Raw genomic sequence first — 16,768 nt, forward strand, 5'->3', positions numbered from 1 at the left:
CAGTCTTTGCAAGTGGAAGTCAATGTCTTGGAGGTAGGCATGAATGTCGTGGCCTCCTCTGGGATTCGGGGTGAACGTGTTGATATTCCGAGCTACTTTATCAAGCTCCTTTGTGATAACCCGGTGCTGGTGTAACGTTCGCTTTGGTAGGCCTGTTCCATTTGTGGTGTCTTCTCTGAGAGAGACCTTCTGGGTTCTTGGTTCCTCAAGGTCTGGTGAGGGGCAGGGAGTTATCTCGTCCCGATGAGAGATCCCCGTGTGCCTTGGGAGTGACCGCACTGTTAGAGATGACATCGGTCCCATCACTGATTCGTAGGGTGCCTCGAATTTCAACTTCATCTCATATTCAATTCAATTCAATTTTATTTATATAGCGCATTATCACAACATTACATTGTCTCAATGCGCTTTACATTTCTGCCTCGTAAGGACCCCCCATTGAGTAAGCCAAAGGCAACGGTGGCAAGGAAAAACTCCCTAAGAGGAAGAAACCTTGGGAGGAACCAGACCCAAAGGGGGAGCCCATCCTCCAGGGGCCGGCAGATGAGTCAAACAAACAAGATGATATGACTAAGCTAATACAGACAAGATGAAATGACTAAGCTAATACAGGGGTTGAAATATATGTCTCAATGCAGCGGCCGACCGGTGCAGGCACGTGATGCTTGATGCACGATGGCAGGATTAATAGACACACAGCCGCAGGATGGATGGCGAGGCATCGTGTTGAGCCAAGGGCAGGCAGGTTGGAGGGTAGTTGCCGGAGGTGGAGGTAGTTGTCTTGCAGGCCGCAGAGGCATAAACTCTTCAACGACATTGTGCTCCATGGAGCACACCCCAGAAGGGGTGAGGGAGGAAATAAGAATAATTGTGTATTAGCCAGAGTTGAGGAAATCAGAGGTAGTGCAAGAAAAATGATCGAGTGCAATATTCGTCTAGGCTCCGGCAGATCTGAGTATAGCATGTCTGGCTCATTTCTGGACCCAAAATATGCCCGACGAAGGCGATTGTAGTAGGCTTGCTTCAATTCCTGTCTCACCCGGTCAATCTCTTCTGCGTCAGCCCGATGTTTCATTATGGCATCGGTGAGCTATTCCTGGGAACTGATCAGTTAGTGATTCATTTTGTGCAGACATCTCTGTGCCTCGGCCAGATGGTTTTCCAGGGCCTGGATCCGACCATCCTTTTTCTTGAGCTCCGTGTGGGCTCTGTCCAGCAGGGTGTCGGCTTGGTCCAGTCTGGCTTCAAGGTTTTCTCTGGTGGCTCTGGCTTGCTGTTTTTGCTGGTCAGCTTCAGCTCTGAGCTCTTCCAGGGCGTGTTGAAGCTTTTTGCTGGTGTGAGGCATTTCGCCTTCTTCCGTCTCCTCCTCCTCATGGGGTGGAGAGCTTCTCTTTTGGAGTTCTTGCTCCAGATTCCCAATGTGATGTTGGGCCTGGGCGGCATCTCTCTGTGCTTCCGCCAGTAGTCATTGGGTGGTTTCCTCCTGCTGTTGGAGTGCTTGCACCCTTTGTTTCAGGCAGGACATTTCCTCTTCATTCATCTTCAGCCTGACTAGGAGTTTGTGTGCGAGGGAGCCGAGTATTTTGGTTAGCTCTTTACTCCCGTATTTCTGAGTGGGTGGCATGTCCATAAGTTCGGCAATGTCGTCCTCAATTTTGTCAGCTTCTTTGGACCATGTGAGATCGACATGACCGGGCGGCAAGTTGGGAGTCACATCTTCAGGCCAGATACCACAATCTTTCCACTGGTCCAGTGGGCTTTCCATGTGGGTCATTGTGACTCGGTCAACAGGAGGGTGGCCGCAGAAATCTGTTACTCAGGCTGGGTGTTGCCTAGGTGGGAGGCCTAACACCTAAATCTGGGCGAACAAATTAAACCAACAAAATAAAATAAAGTAGAACTGGGGCCTGTCAATGGGTAACTGGAAGGGTGTAGTGAACCACGGGAATAGTTACCCAGGACAAAATAAACAAACAAAAATTGTTCCCTGGGAGAAGTTGTTGCGGGTTAGGACAGTTACTCTAGGGCCTGAGAGATGCCCTAGTGAGGGGGAAAGGATAAAGCCTTATCTGCAGATCTGTGGCTACAGAAGACCACAGGAGAAGTTGGGAACAGGAAATGAGAAATAACAGCTTCAAACCAATGGGACTGCATTCAAACGTAGCTTGCTGTTGCAGATCAGATTATCCCTGGGTTGGGCTCTGTCGTACAACTCCGCTTTGACCAGAAGGGGTACCACTAGCAGGTTCTGCTTTATTTGTCCCTATATGAGGTGTTGCGGTGTTAAGCTAGTCATGCAGTTAGAGAGGTTTGAACGCTGTCAGGTGTCCCTCCTGAGTAGGGCATGTCCCACAAGCTCAATCCCAGCCAAGCAGGCCCAAGTCTGGCTCCTGTAGGATCACACATGCACATATCACAGGGCTTAAATTCCAGGTGGCCTGAGACAAGGCCGAGCCTGGTACGAGAGGCACCAAAGGGGGGTTACACACATAAACACACACACACAGATAATTTAGAATTTGGGAGTCTCCAGTGCTTGAGACCCGCCGTGGTTAAGCACCATTTGCGATGAGATATAGTGCACTCGCTATTTAGATCTGTCGCCGTAACGCGAGCGCTGTCTCGCTTCAGCAATTGTTTTAAGGGGTTTTAAACTGCGCAAGACACAGAAGTTAGCCGCAAGCGGCGTGTGCATACATTGAAAGTGTATGTCACTCATCTAGCGTCGGCAACCGCCTAGTAACCGTCTTGGTTACGAGTGCAGTCAGCGAACGCCACTCTAACCACTTAAAGGTCAGAGCCCTGAAGGCCTGCCTGACGCCATTTGTTTTTTTCTCCTGGGTCACCAGTGACCCAACCCCTTATGCTCACGTACCTGGGACCGCCCCCACAAAGGGAGCAACGTCCCATTGAGCCTCTAGTGGTCAGGCATAGAACTACCACTCCATTTCGAAATTGCGCCTCTAGTGGTCAGGCATTGGACTACCACTCCATTTCAAAATTGCGCCTCTAGTGGTCAGGCATAGAACTACCACTCCATTTCGAAATTGCGCCTCTAGTGGTCAGCCATATTAGTATAACCACATCTGAGTTGGGTCTCCAGTGGTCAACACCGGTAATACCAACACACATAATTGGACACAGGTTCTTGCCTGAAAGCAGGAGTCAACTTCACAGACCAAATCGATTAGATCACAACACATTAACATCTAATTAGGTTATTGCAGCATAACTAATTGATGTTTACAATTAAACAATAAGAAACAATTAATTTGGTTTGATTTCTGTTTTACCTTTTTGATTTATTTTTTAGGTTTTATTTCATTTTATGCTTTCATTCACTCCCTCTCCCCCAACAAGGAGACTTGCGTAGAAGTTCAACCATTATTGATAACAGTAAACCAGTTACATATACAATCACATCAGGGAGTCGTTGAGGTTTTGGACGTGACCGGTTGAGCTTTTCCTGTGCTGGGTGCTTACCAATCGCTCTCTGTTGGTTGAGCTTGCCTGTAGCTCTGCTGTCACTGCTTACGATCGTACAGTTTGTCAGAACCGAAGGGGAGTTCTCAGCAATTGGACACCCAAAAGCGCGCCAGCCCGGCTGCACCCGCTGACTCATTATGCTTTCATTCATTCAAGCATATGAGGTGAAGTCGGAATTCGAGGCACCCTACGAATCAGCGATAGGACCGACGTCATCTCTAACAGTGCGGTCACTCCCAAGGCACACGGGGATCTCTCATCGGGACGAGGTAACTCCCTGCCCCTCACCAGACCTTGAGGAACCAAGAACCCAGAAGGTCTCTCTCAGAGAAGACACCACAGATGGAACAGGCCTACCAAAGCGAACGTTACACCATCACCGTGCTACCACAAAGGAGCTTGATAAAGTAGCTCAGAATATCAACAGGTTTACCCCGAATCCCAGAGGAGGCCAGGACATTCATACCTACCCCCAAGACATTGACTTCCACCTCCAAAGACTGGACAATGTGACCAATGAGGACAGAGTCTACCTCATCAGGATCACATCTAGCCTGGAGGTCCGCAGCTTCTTGGATTGACAACCTAGTCAAATCAAAGCCGAAGCCATGCTGCTACACGAAGTACTGACTGGGGAGTTTGCTGATCCTGAGTCAGAAGAAGGTATCACCGTCGCCTTCGATGTTAAACAGAACAGACAAGAAGCTCCCCAAGCCTACTACAATCGCCTTCGTCGGGCATATTTTGGGTCCAGAAATGAGCCAGACATGGAAGAAGATGCGAACTTCAAGGCCCTCTTCCTTCGGAACCTCCACCCAACTATTAACCACTACCTGGGGCTCATGGATTGTCCCCGCACCATGACAAGTCAACAACTGCGAGACCTGGCGATTAAGACGTACCACAAACAAAGAGCAGCAGCCGAGAAGGCAACCAAGGCTTCGGCAGTGCTGAACCTTGGCACTACAGATCCCAACCTAGCGTTGGAAGGTGGCCACCCTCCTCATCAGCCACCAATCCATGACCGAGGTTGGAGAGCAGCAAGCCACAGTGAGCGTTACCCTGGTGCGCCCCCACAGCAGTCAAAGACTCAGCCGGACCGGTGGGAGACATTCTCTTAACAAAGGGAAGTCAAGACCAATGGAGCCTTGGAACAAACGGGGAGACTGACAGGGAAACCGGTTCCCTAAGCCAAGCTCTCCCCCAAGTTCCCGACGGAATCCACCACGGAACTGGCAAGACCGAAGAAGAGGTCACGATCCTGACTCGAGGTCTGGACGAACCAAGGAAGAAGAGGAGTCGAATCTACTACAGTTACTGCGTGATTTCTGTGCTCAGCATCCCCTTAAGGGCCCAGGAGACTTTCGGAAGAAAGATCCAAAATGACTAGGACGGAAGCACAAATCACGCAGGACCCCACAACCCTCACCTGAACCCACACCAGACAATGCCCACAAACTCCCTCAGATGTCAGCCCCAAATGACGCTCAACAGCCATCGGCCTTCCCTACCAGAGATATTGGAATAACTGAAGAAGTCCCACCTCAACCAGAAAGAGCGGCTGACTCAGGCCTGGTAAGAGCACCTGATGTCACTGTCACCAACACAGAGCTTGATCAAGGGGATGAGCCCCCACCAGTGCCTGACAGCGCTGTCCTGGTTGTACGCTGTGACTCAGAAGAGCACCAACCCTACTGGGGTGATGCCTCACCAATTCCTGACCAGGCCCTTGTGCCACAGCTTCTGGGTGACCTGATGGAAAGGGGGGTAGCCAAGAAATTCTACCTCTCCATCACCCTGGAAGATGTTCTCACCCTCGAGGCCCTCATCGACACTGCAGCAGACATCACCCTCATGTCAGCCAGTCTCTTCTACCAGGTGCAGCACCTAGCCGCCCAGAAGAACAAAACCCTCCAGCCGAGGAAATGCTCTTTGGACGTGCAGGCGTATTCAGCCGTGGGCACCAGGATGGATCACATGATCCCCCTCAGTTTGTCTGTCGGCCCCATGGATCTCATGCACCCTGTATACATTTCCCAACTTGAGTCCATTCCTCTCCTCATTGGGAAAGACTTGCTGAACCGGTTTCAGCCGTTATTGGATTTCCAGCAGTTGAAAATGTGGGCTCAAGTCAGAGAACCGCTGCCACTGGGGACACCTGACGCCGCCACACAGGAATGTCAAACTCTGGCTGCCTCCTCAGACCTTACTCCACACCATGGAGGATACCCCACTGGAGAGCACTGTCATGACACAAGAGACCCATGCCAGCATCATGCCTCCTTCCTGTGTGGGCTGGACCCTACCCCGGGATCCTTCCGTCCCAAGATCAGGAAAGGCATTCGGCTCCAAGGCATGGAAGTCACCGATGTGGTGATGACCATGGGGGTGGAAAAATCAGCCATCAACCAGAAGCTGTACGATGAGCTGAAGAGTAGTGACCCTCCCGTGCCTCATGTCAGCAAAACCTCAAGGTTCCCACTGAGCATGGACCCGGAGTCCACCACTACAGCCACTGGCGTCTGCGCCCTGGACCTTGTCTGGAACAAGCGAGCCCTGGAACACTGCTTCATGGTCGTCCCAGACCTCCCACATTCAGTGTACCTCGGTGCAGACCTCCTGGTCAGGTTAGCCGTTCAAGTGGACACAACCAACAACGTCCTTTGGACCTCCTTCAGGGGACAAGCACCCCCACCTGAAGTGACCCTAGACAACCTCTGTTTGGGACAAACCATCCCAGAAGCATGTGCCATGACCACTGAACACACCACGAGACTCCCCGCCTACACAAAGAGCATCTCGATTCGCATAACCATGAAAAGGGGCCAGAAGTTAAACCATTCCCTGGCCTTTTTCCAGCCATCCACACAAGCCACGGAAATGGGGTTAACGCTGGAGGCCACACCGCTGCTGGAAGTCACATCCTGGATGGCATACGTGCTGTTCAATAACTGCACAGCAGCCGACATCACCATACCCAAGAGGACTACGGTGGGATGGCTCATCAGCTAACAATTCCACGACTTTGACTTGACTCTCCCAGTGATCGGCCAGATCCCCACCAATTTGCTGCCGGCCCAACTGGACAGGGACCGTCTGTTTACAGTACCGACTCAAGCTATCGCCATCGTCTCCTCAGTGCCGGTGACAAAAGAGGCTGTGTGTCGCATTGAGTTTGCTGGTGATCAACATCTCACAATCCATGCCATAACCACCCAGCCAGACGTAGTACAATCACCTAGCATGCCGATTCCAGGAGGGGCCTGCACAAGTGGACTCGGGGAACCCTACTCCGGTTTTGACATGGAAGTGCAACAAATCCTTGCAGAAGCCGATGCTATCGACAATGAGGGAGATCGACAAAAGCTTCGTCAAGTCATTTACAAGTACAAGGATTTCTTTGCCAAAGACTCCCTGGATTGTGGACTGACGGACATCCACATGGTCCGCATCCCCACCCGGCCAGGGGCCCCACCGACCTTTGTAAAGCAATACAAGATACCCATTGCATCATATGAACCCATACAGGACATCATTGACTCCATGCTGGAAAAGGGGATCATCCGACCGTGCAATAGCACTTACTCGGCTCCCATCTGGCCAGTTCTTAAGCCAAATGGAAAATGGCGGCCCACCATTGACTACCGCAAATTAAACCAACAAGTTCTCCTGTCCCGTTGGCCCATGACGCAACTGGACCAGGAACTGCCTAAAGTCAGAGGCGCCAAAGTCTTCTCAACCATGGATGTGGCTTCAGGATTCTGGACTATCCCAGTCCACCCCGAGGACCAACAAACAACGAGAACATCTGTCAAGACATGACCACCGTTTATGTGGATGGGTGCGCATTCAACCAACAGGGGACCCTGAAAGCTGGAGCCAGCATTCTGTGGCTCAACGACGACCCCGTCCCACCACAGCAGTTCAAGCTTGGTCCCCACACGTCACAGTACGCAGAGCTGGCAGCAGTCTTAATTGCCTTGGAGGTGGCCTCCGAACATGGAGCACAAGACCTACTGCTCTGCACAGACTCCAACTACACACGTCTCAGCTTCATGTGCCAACAAACAAAATGGCTTTAAAACTTCAGGAAACAAGCCTGTCAAACATCAAGACCTCTGGCCTCGCAGCCAGCGGCCTCATTGCTGGGACTTTCCCCTCAGCTTTCCGACTCGGACATCATCTCCCTCCAATCCACTGATGCTGCACTCAGCAAGGTCTGTGATCACCTCCGCGACCCCTCTGCCAACTCGATCTCCGCAACCGACCAAGACTCCCTTCCTGAACTCTGGCACCTGATAACGATCTTACCGTCTCTTCGTCTTACCGAGGGCGTACTTCTTTATGTTCCTGATGCCCACACTTCGCCGTGAAGAACAAAGGGGGGTCATGCTACTGTACGCCCACGACGCACCCTGTGCAGGACACCGCAATGCCAAAGCAACCTACGAGGCACTTAGTCAAGTAGCCTACTGATCTAACATGCGACAGGATGTAACAGAATATGTGAAAGGATGTCTGGTCTGCTGCCAATTTCAACCAGCAAACCCAAACCACAAGGCACCTCTGCAGCGACGGGGTATCAATATCCCATGGTCAGATCTACAGATTGACTGGGTAGGACCCCTGACGAGATCAGCTCGCGGAAACAAATACTTCCTCACAGTCACCTGTCAGTTCACTAAGTGGGTAGAATGCCTCCCGGCACTCAACGACACAGCCCAGACAACGGCATATCTGCTCACGAACCATGTGTTCTCCAGGTTTGGCCTCCCACTGAAAGTCAACTCAGACCGAGGCACCCACTTCACAGCCGAAGTGATGCAGGACATCTGGAAACTGTTGGGGATCAAAGCCCAGTTCCACATCAGCCACCATCCTATGGCATCCGGCCAAGTAGAACGGACCAACCGAACCGTCGTCGGTATGCTCAAGAAATATGTGGCATCCAATCAGAAAGATTGGGATGTGAAATTGCCTCTGGTGCTCATGGCAATCAGAGCCAGACTCCACAAGTCCACAGGAGTGTCCCCCTTCGAACTGATGACGGGACGACAAATGACACTCCCTCTCCACCTGCTCTACCAACCTGGTGACAACAATCTCATCACAGCCTACACCACACAACAATATCTGGACAGCCTGCACCAGCATTTGAGAGCTTACTTTGCATTCGCCCAACAAAACCTGCAAAGAACCGCAGAGGGCAGGAAAGCCTACTATGACCAGAAAACCTCACAAGATGAACTCCAAGTGGGAGACAAAATCTGGTACTATAGGTTTGTGCAACCAAACTCAGCACAAAGACTTTCCAGGAAGCTTCTACCACGCTGGTCGGGACCACATGAGATCGTGGACAAACTGTCACCTGTGGCTTACCGCATCCGAACCAACAAAGGCACCCACGAAACATGCCTCAAGTGGGTTCATCGGAATCAAATCAAGAAATACCAAGCCCAGAGAAAGCCTGAAACACCCACCAACCAGTCTTCTCAAGACGAAGCCAGCAGCTTGGAATAAACCACATTCCAACCAAAAGAAAGATATCTTTTCAGTCTGAAATCTCCCCAAACTCCCAAGGAGAAAGACCAAAGAGAAAGGGGAGGAAAGATGGTCACAGATAGGGTAGATTAAGGTGGTGGGCCTGACTACTGATATCTGGGTGACCTTTTCAGTTTTTGCTGTACTCATCTGTTTCTTTCTTTTGATAGCTTTTCATTTTATTTTGGTTGTTGTTTTTGGTAAGGACCTGGGGTGGCTCACGCGTGCCCGGGAAATTACTGAAGAGGATCCGGTTTTGCAATTTTCTTTGTCCTGTTTGTTTCTTTGCAATTGTTCTCTGGCCGAGAATTGTTGCCCACTATTTCTTTGTCCTTTTCCCTTTTGCACCGGTGTGCACAACATTCAGAGTCTCGACTCACCCCCTCACTCCTAATCTGGTTTTCATTTTCTACCTCCTATCACTAGGATGATGCTGCCCACGCTACAAGCATTACTCTGCCTAGGAGGGGTGAGGCCCCAATCCGACATGGTGTGCCCTGGGCCTCCACCCAGGATCGTCTTCCGGGGACAGCCCCGGTCTCTTGATTACCAACTGTTGTACCCACACAGAGAGAGTATTCGTCAGACGATGTCAACTGAGCCATTACCTGCACGAGAGACCCCAAACTAGTGGGACAGGTGTCAGATGGACTCAGGATGCCCTGCATCATGCTGCCGCTGACACTACCAACAGGTTGGAGCAGTTACCCAATATCCGTGACCCAAGCTGAGTCCAATCGACGGCCCAAGAGGCTCCTGAGCACCCTGCTGGGAGCTGCAGCAGCCGTTGGCACCCTGTTCGACATAGGATTCACCACTCCTCGCGGTCCCAGAAGCCAGGCGCCAGCCCCTGCGCCTCCTCCCTGTCCATCCTGTCACTGTGCCACCCAGAGTGCCAAACAATGGGATGTCAACAATGCCTCGTTGCATGGTGGTGATCCTGTTTCAACTTCTGAAAGGGGGGATATGTAGGATCACACATGCACATATCACAGGGCCTAAATTCCAGGTGTCCTGAGACAAGGCCGAGCCTGGTACGAGAAGCACCAAAGGGGGGTTACACACATGAACACACACACAGAGATAACAAGGGAGGCCAGCACTCCAACTTTTATTGCCCTTGACTTGGCACACAACCCCCCTCCACATACACTCTGCCTTACATCTCACTCACCCAACAGACGAACACCCTAAAGGAAATTTCATTTAACCCCCTGGGGTCGGCGATCCCACCGGCGGGATCTGACAGAATTCTCGCGAGACCGTTTAAATAACTCTGCGAGTTTTTGTCATATAAACATTTTTAAAATACCATCAGAAACTTTGGACGGTCTACTTTTCAAATATATATAGGTAGAAACTAAATATATTTTTACAGCTTCGTGATACGAATAGAAAGAACAAGAGTGACTGACTTAAGCGTCTGCGTCTCGAAGCGGCTCTGATCACCCACCCACTTGCAAATCGCGCTATTCGCATGATAATAACATGATAATCCGACAGTTAGTATTGGGTGAAGAAATATGTGAATACGCCCATTGTGACCGAAATAAACAAGAGCACATGTCTGGGTAGTGTTTACACTGATCGGCTACAATATAGCACACGGATACGTCTCTGCCGCTGAAGCTTTGCGCCAGTGTTGCCACTTTCAGCAGCGAAGCTCATACCTGTGTTCATAGCTCAGTGGGCTAAACCTGTGTGCCTGCAATCAAGTGGTCGCCGATTCAAACGCAGCGTATTTAGAACGTGAATAGCGATCTTCCGCTGAGAGCGGTCCTACACGCTCCCGACGCAAGTAAAACAAAGAAAGGTGACACGATTTGCCTATTTAACCTAATTTTAAAAACTTTAATACTTCTGACAATGGAAGTTTTGAAAAGAAGACAGATAACGGATTTAGTCAGTGTTTTTTTCATGATTCTACATAATGATTTCAGCGAGATATAAACTGAAATACACGAGAAAGATACGCGGCCGATGATGCCCTCGTCCCCAGAGCGTCAATAATAGTCACTGCATCATATTTATCGCTTTCTATATTTATATAGTCACAGTTTTTCATTTTTCATTCCATCTATCAATAAACTGTGAAAAGGATTTTATTGTTGCTACTTTTCTTGCGTTTCAAACTGCCTTTCCAAAGTGATGGGTGTGGGGTGCAGTGACATTCCAGACTGATGGGCCATTGACAGTATGCAAACTACTACAGGTGTGAGGATACCTATCTCATCAATATTCATTGTGAAGACCACTGACTTTGAGAAAAAGAGTGTCACTCCAAAGTTCTAACACTTTAGTAGTCAAACCATATAAAATTTCTGAATGTCACTTTCACCTATGTGTAGCCAACCCCTGTGTCTATAAGCTTCAGAGCTCAAAAGTCTTACCTAGAAATGTCTATAATGTGATTTTTTACAATTTCTCAGCATGTCTGAAAATAGGTTTTTAAAAAGTATATGTTTAAAGTTGATTTTAACAAAAAATAGAATAATAACATTCTAAGAGGTCTCAGATTATTGGTGCTGAGTTTGTGCTGAATAAAAGCAAATGTATCACTTTGGGATAAATGTTTTTTAGATAGGTGAAATATTTTAAAATGTCAAGGCATGTCAGACTACCTCGAAAGTGGAAAAAAGTCCTCAGCCCCAGGGGGTTAAGTTTGGCTTTTGTATACCCTGTATACTGATTTACTCATGACTACTGGTCTCAATATACAGATAGGTTATGTTTGTATGTGTCCTTAGACAATCTTAGTGTTTTGTGTGCCACCCTTATAACCATGTTTACGGAGTATCACCTATTTTACCCCTTTGCACTTGAACACATATAAATTTAAATAAATAGATAGGTATAGCTACCATTGTATATATGTTCTCATGGTATACCAGAAGAATCTGGAAAATTAGTGTAACCAATGTGTCCTAACTTTTAGAGAGTCTAAAACCCCCCCTTCTCTTCCAACATTCCTTTGTGGTCCTTATCTGATCTTGGTGGACCGTTACCAAGTTTCTGTGTTCTAACATACTATATTAAAAGAACTGAATTACATTATCCATTTTGGAGAAGATCAATTAGAATAAGCCACACCAACCAAGATATGTTGTGTCCAGATGTGCAACTTATATTGATATTACCACAAACTAATGGCCACGCCTATCTATGGATAAGATGTGCTTTTTGTAATATGAATATTTGATGAAATGTCTGCACAAAGTGTAACATCTGCTGAGGTGCAACCCAAAACACCTGTATCCTATACTGATGTCAATCAGTCACATAGATAAAATAATTAATTGTTTAATCAATTAATACAGATGGTATGAGGTATGTACCTGTGAAGCTGGTATGGCATGTTTGGTGTCAAACTGATGGAAAATCACTCCTGATTCCAAATCTGGTCAGTGATTACCATAAAAGTGGATGTATCAAAAGTTATAACAGCTTAATGAAAATCATCAGTAAAGGGAGAATCAGTCGGGCCATAAATCCCAAAAGGACTGATACAGACCCCCTTCTGAAAGCCCGCCAAATGGATGGCCAGCCATTGGGCCAGGAGTCGAATTCCTGGTCATCCCTATTCATGAACTTTAGGCCATAAAAATCTAGCACCTCAGAACAAAGGTGTGCAGAAAACAACCGGCAGCGCAGAGAATAACCGCCAGCCCGAAGGAGAACATCAGCCCGGGATGAGAGAAGCCCACAAGAAGCCCTCCGGTGAAGGCCCAGCTGAACAGAGAACAGCACCGAAGACAAAGCTTCACCAGGAGAGAGAATCTAAAGGGACTCCACTCCAATGCTCCAAACACCGCGCCTTCCTGAGTGCCATCAGCTCAGCAGCTCTGCCATCAACTGCCAATACCCCCCCCCCCCCCCCGCTCTTCAACCAAGTAAACCAACTTCCTTTCATTCTAACAACTTAAGCTGTTCTGTTAACATGCTATAAGACTTTAGGGTCATGTTTCCACAAACTGTGCTTGCTTTGCAGAACAGTATTTCCCATTTAAGGTTACTCATTTAAATCCGGTCATTGCATTTTCATAATTACATCGTTTGTTCTATTCCGTTATTTCGTGTTTGTTGTGTGTGTTAGGTGTAATGTCTGTCTTATGTTAGTTGTAGTGTTAGTTAGGAATAAATGCATGTCTTTTACACAACTTCAGCCTCCGTCATTGAGTACTTACACTAAGTTCCTGCCTCTGTGCGATCTTGCTACACGCTCTGAACCTCAAACTCGCCTGAAACATCGCGAGACTCTCTCTCATCGGCCGTGAGGGGAGCTTCGCTACCAATTGTTTACATTACCTGATGATGCAGCTCGCTGGACAAGCCTTCTAACCTAGGTTATAAGTGATATTGGTAATTAGTCAATCCCGTTTAAGTCTCACATTAACAGACTTACGGGGATACTTCAATTGAGTTTGGAAGAGCCGACCATTCGGCATAACAATCGGTTAATAATCAGCATTAAATAATAATTAATTAAACTTTAATTAATTTCAAACATATTGGTGGAGATATAAAAAATTACCTGAGCTAATAATTCCTACATGACTTACCAGAGCGCATAGATCCTCGGGACGCTCTGTTTGGTGGCAGAACTAATGCTCTGCAACTGCACTATAAAGCACAGAGTGATGAGTGCATAGATTATTACGACTTTACGAGCCGTTACCCCTCAGTCAACAAGTTTAAGGAGTACCCGGTAGGCCACCCTGTAATCATTTACAGTGATTTTTACAGCATTGAAAACTATTTTGGGCTGATCAAAGCCAAAGTTTACTCACCGACAGGCCTTTACCTACCGGTTCTGCCTTACATGTGCGGTGGTAAACTCATGTTCACACTTTGCAGAACATGCTGTGAAACCGAGAGGCAGGGTGCCTGTAATCATTCAGATGAGCAGAGAGCTCTGATCGGCACGTGGTGCAGTGTCGAAATCAACAAGGCTGTTGAAAAGGGCTACAAAGTCGTAAAGATTTATGAGGTCTGGAGAGAGATGGAGAATACCGCTTCTTTCAAAAAGATTTATGACCCAAAGGTCAAAAAGGTCACGGGTCAAAAGTTCACTGGATGGGCGGGTCTGGGGCGTGACATCACCTGGCTGTGAGCCAGCAACGACTAGTGATGTTGGGAGAGGTTTTTTTATTTTATTTATTTATAATTTATTTATTATTAATTAATTATTTATTAAAATTATATTTATTTATTATTAATTATTATTATTTTATTATTATTTATTTTTATTTAAGTAGAGTGAATTGTGTGCTTATGAGTGGGTTTTTGTGGGAATAGCCCCGTGCTACGAGGGTGCCGAGGACGGAGCTGAGGACGGGGGCTGAGTGGGTCGGTTACCTGATGGAGTGTGAGTGTACGGTGCCTGTGGAGCGGTACCTTGGGAAGGTCCCAGTCGGTCCAGCGGAGCGTGTACTTGGGCATAGCGCAAAGGACTCGGAGGGGGTGCCTGTGGAGCGGTACCTTGGGAAGGTCCCGGGCTTTGGAGAATCCGCAAAGGACTTGGAGAGAGCGATGCTGGAGAGCTGTGAGCTGAGAGTTGTGCTGCGCGAGACTGAAAGAAACCCTGTGATAATGAACAAGTTGGAGCTAAGAATGAGAGGAGGAGGAGGGTCTGGGTCTGACGCTATCCTCCTCCAATGAACGCTTAGCGGCAGTTTGGGGGTGTGTGTTGACACCCCGTGCAGCAGCAGCAACAGCTTGGCCTTGTGTGGTAGCGGTTTTCAAGTTTGTGTTTTTCATCATGCAGCCGTTGTATTACATCAGCGTAGTTCAAATCCCGGTCAAACTGTAATTTGGGCCACACATCAAATTGGACATTTTGTATTTCAGTAAATTTTGTTTGAAGTTTTGTTTTTTTCCCCGACTCGCCCGTTATGTACATCGTCTGTGCAGTTAAAAGAAAAAACGTACATCGAAATAGACTTAAGAAAATCAGATAAAACTTGACAGGCCGTATATTTCTCCTTAAAGAATCCTAAGAAGTAACCAACCGCAGATATTTTTAGTACGCCGAGCAGGGTTTCCCTCCTTTGGTAAAGAGACACAAGTACCCCACTGGAAAGAGAAAACTACACGGGACATGCATAGAGTGAGTATATTATTTCTTTTATACACGTTTTATGATAAACGCTATACATTAAAATAACTATACATTTTTATTTATTTATTTATTCATTAATTAGAGATTCAGCTATTCTGGGTTTTTTTTTTTCTACGGGAGACGCTGCAGATAGAAAACTCCATATAGTGAGTATATTATTTCTTTTATACATGTGATAAACGCTATACATTAAAAATAACTTATTCTAATAATAGGTATTCTCTGTTTTTTATGTACAAGAGAGACGGTGCGGACCGGTCAAGAGAAAATCTATGCAACACCTGAATCAGCAGGTATGGACGGAGCAACATCCCCTCCTATACCCGAAGCGCTATTAAATGAAATAGACAACATCAACAACGGTAATAATGAAAATGATGTGGTTTACTTTGCTCAACACGACTCGCAACCCCCTCCTATACCCGAACCGTTATTAAATGAAATAGACAACATCAACAACGCTAATAATGATGAAAATGATGCGGTTTACTTTGCTCAACACGACTCGCAACCCCCTCCTATACCCGAACCGTTATTAAATGAAATAGACAACATCAACAACGCTAATAATGATGAAAATGATGCGGTTTACTTTGCTCAACGCGACTCGCCACCCGCAGCATCTGGTGAAGCGACGGCCCAAGAGCCCTGTTTCCTACCATCGTTTGAGACATTAATAAGCATGTTAAATGAAAGGGGCTCTGAACCAGAAGTGGTGCTGCCCGACGACGAGGCCGCATGGTCCCCCGCGGATTCTGAATTGTGGAAAGCCTTGTCAGACGTAGAATTTCTTCTCAATGCTGAGGAGATTGAAAATGACTTGGGACTGGGACAATTTGAAAATGCCGATGTTGAACAGGAAGGTGCCGGTGTTGGTGACGTGGATCCCCAGCCTGATGGGGTCGTGCATCGCCGCAGATTCAATAATGTACAGATTAGGCGGATTTTAAATATTCCGCAACCTAGAAACGAAGCCAATTTCCGCGAGTACTACGAAAATGTAATCGGGGGGTTTCAAAATATTGTGAATGAGGCGATACCTTACGCCGCATGGGGAGCTTATATACAGGTCACCCTGCGCGGTGACTTTTTAAACGACGAGCTGTTTAAACGACGAGCTGACACAAATTGTACGGTATGGGGAAGGGGAGCTGACAGACTTGCAGCAACTGCTGGATCGCCTGGTTCAGTCTAATCAAGAGATTTTAAACGATTCCAACCTAGAAGTAATCGTAGACGTAATAAATATCCCACGCGGCGGCGGTGGGAACAAACGAAAACTACAGACCGTGCTAGCTTCAGAAATAATTTCTAAAAAAGTCAAACATGTTTATCATTAAATAAAACGAGAGCAGAGCGTGTTTCGCCATAAACTTGGCGCATATGCTCCACGGAAACCTCACTGACGCCGAGGGTGAAAAGCTCGGCCTGGAGTTACAGGAGAAAGCGGGTTTCACCTATGATCATGCTGTCTGTTTAAATGACATTATCAATTTTGAGAAAATCATTGATTGCAAAGCAGTGGTGTATTATCAACAACCTTGTTCAAACAATCTCCAAATTTACCAGACACCCACACCTACCGGCAGTAGACGGGTGATGTATTTCTTTTTACATAACCAG

The sequence above is a fragment of the Paramormyrops kingsleyae genome, chromosome 1 (genome assembly GCF_048594095.1).
Source record: "Paramormyrops kingsleyae isolate MSU_618 chromosome 1, PKINGS_0.4, whole genome shotgun sequence".
Lineage (NCBI taxonomy): Eukaryota > Metazoa > Chordata > Actinopteri > Osteoglossiformes > Mormyridae > Paramormyrops > Paramormyrops kingsleyae.